Genomic DNA, 3,056 nt, shown 5'->3' with positions numbered 1-3,056 from the left:
TTTTAGGAGTCTGTCTTATTTACTATATTTTTTCTTTCTTGGTTCTTCCTGTGTTGAAGTGGAATGTTTTATTTAACCAATCATGTATAGATTACTTCTTTCAAAACATGCAGTTTCAGGTACCACTTTAGCTTCCAGTTAACCGAAATATAAGTGTTGGCATGAAAAAACTTTAAGAAAATGTTTGGAGCAGCTTTTTCCTGAACAACTGGAATGTTGGGGCACATTAACAGCGCTTGGTTTTGCTGCCAAGTGTGTTTTGAAACTTACTGGGGGTGGGGGGGGAGTTGTTGTTTAAATGGTAGAAGCTTGAAAAAATAGTTCCACTGTGCTTCTTTTGAGGACGATGTGAGTATTTTTGCAAAGACAGTGATGAGGTTTCCAGGCACCTCGCAGAGCTGTCTACTCTAGCTCCGGGGAATGGGGAGTAAAACTGAACTGCTGCTTTGATCTCCTGGATTTAATGAAGGGTTTCTGATATTAAAGGGAGGATTAACAGCTGCCTTCCCAGATCCAGGGTGAGGGCTCTCAGCCAGCCTTTGTTGTTGTGAAAGCTTCACCTGGGACAGTCTGAAATTCTTTTTACAGCAGTGTTAATTTCTTATGTGGAGAACATGGAAGTTTTACCTCTTCTCTACAGGGCTTTGCAATAGAGTATCTGGATAAAGCAGGGATGCCCAGTACATCCCAAAGCATCCCTGTATTAGATGATGGGATGTTTTTCAGGTTGTTGTTTGGGCTACAAGGAAGATTTAATCTGTTAAATACAGACCAACAGCAACAAAAAAATCAAGCAGGATGATGTGTGAGCGGGGAAGTGCTTTACAAAGCATTACCCAAGAACATTCCTCACTTATGCAATACCTTTTCTTTATGTTTCCTGCAAGTTCTCGATGCTGGCAGGACAGTTTTAAAAAAGTAAGGAGGAAGCGGTGTGATTAAACAAGACTCAAATATTTTTTGAGGAAAGCGGGACTTCAGAAGTTGATATTCTTCATAGCAATGAGGTCTAAAAAAGAGAGTAGAAAAAAAGAAGAAAGCAAGTGCTGGAATTCAAATGAAAAACCTGCTCATTTGTGATTGCTTGGTGGGAAGGTGGCAATGAAACAGGCTCTTGTTCAGTGATGCACTCATATGAGTGCATGGAAGGGGTTGGCCAGGAGGCACTTGGGAATGAAGATTTGCAGTGCTGCCTGGGGCTTGGAACAGAGCAGGGCTGTCTCATTCCATGAGCCTTGTGGGGTAAGACTCCGGGTTTTTGATTCATTCATGTTCGGTCTTAAAACAAGCTGCTTGCTATTCTTTGGGGAAGGAGAAAAACATCTGTGTGCTTTCTGCTTACACACCATTGGCTGCTTTGGTGACACCTCTCAGGTAGGTGGCCTCTCTTACAGTTAATCTGGCTGGAAGAGCAAATAATGAACCACATGTTTTTATCATACAAAGTATAGTTTTAGGTTGGTACAGGTTTAAGTAACATGCTATTTGTTTATGTGACAGTTCTGCAGTGGGTTAAAAGAACAGGGGTTATTTTGTTGATACTTAACTGTGTCATTAATGCTGTATCAAGGTAGTTACTGTATTTCTTGAAACTAGTGTGTTCTTCTGGGAGTGCTGTAGGGAGGCTAATTATAATGCAGAGGAGCGAATGGCTTTGTAAGAGACCTCCTCTCTCTCCATGAGTGAAGAATATCCCTTCAGTGGGAGGAACAGCACCTCTGCTCCCAGGCACAGAGTGCAGGTGGGAGCCGTAGGGAGGTGCAGTGCTGTCTCCTTGTTTCTGTGTTTGTCTCTACCTGCAACAGCTGCTTTGGGATGCAGGTAGGAGCTCAGCACTCTCGTTAAAGCCCAGGTAATACCTGTGGCACCTCTGGGATGGCTGGTAAAACACTCCAGCAGGCATGGCATCCTGAGATTAAAACCACTCAGGCATTTAGAGCATCACTCAAAGCCACCTGAAAAGTACCAGAGCGCTGCCCCAGTGCACTGCACAGGCTGGCTTGGGAGGGGATTGTGTCAAGAGTCCCAAAGATTTTTCCAGTGGTGAGAGAAAGTGTCCCTGGCATTAGCAGGGCAGTGCAGAGCTCCTGGGGGTCCCGTCGTGTTTGTAACAACTGCTCACTGCATAATTGGCAGCCAAGGTTTTCTAATTGGGTTGGGTTTCCCGTTTCACCTCAACAGGAGCCTGTGCTGACACCGGGACTGGCCTTTCTCTCTCCCCCAGTTTAGCTCCATTTCCCAGTGACGCACTCCTGTTTATTTCCACCCGTGCATTTCCCCAAAGGTTCCAAAGAACTTCTCCATTGCTCTTTGGAGCTTTTCATTTCTTCTCTCTGTATCTTCCTTTGCTCTCTCTGCATTTCTCATCCCCATCTCCCCCCAGCCTGTACCACTTACGTTGCTGTCCCAGTTTCCAAAGCATCCCCTGAAACTCCAACTGCAGTGCTCTGTTCTGCTCCAGGCTGGTAGAAACACAGATACTGTAAACCACAAGATTAATTCCCCCCTTAGAAAAGTTCTAGTCTTTTAAAGTTAGCCTTTTGAAACATATGTTCCCATAAATACAAGTATTGGCACCCCCAATATGTTTCCAGTCTTTGGTGTTATGTATTAAAAGCTGAAATTTTTAGTTATACTAATTTATAATAAGTATAAATAACCATATGGCCAAAGGAGTCAGTTTGTGGGTTGATTGGTTTTTTTAGGGTTTTGTTTTTGTAGTGGAATGCTCCAGTAGTGTAACAGCAAATGGCAATGCAATGTATTTTAGGAGACACTGATGATTCTGCTTGAATTGCAGTTCCCTTGTACTGCAGGGGAAAATAGAAGAAGAATACGGCAAAGATATTAAAAAAAAAGAAAGACTAAAATCCTACAAACAGTTCCTTTACTTAGAAGAAATTGAGGAATACTTCAGGAAGTTAAAGATTAAATGGATTTTTTTTCTTTACGCAAGGCAAAGTGTAATTTGACATTACCCACTTGCCATCTGTTCAAATGCTGCACGTTGAGGTATTTTCTGGTTTATGTCAATTTGCATGACATACTTGTAACTT

Source organism: Corvus kubaryi, unplaced genomic scaffold (assembly GCF_017639235.1).
Source record: "Corvus kubaryi isolate FWS band 111438036 unplaced genomic scaffold, C.kubaryi_AGA036_p1.0 split1-37374, whole genome shotgun sequence".
In the NCBI taxonomy this organism is placed as follows: domain Eukaryota; kingdom Metazoa; phylum Chordata; class Aves; order Passeriformes; family Corvidae; genus Corvus; species Corvus kubaryi.
This window is presented reverse-complemented; position numbering follows the sequence as displayed.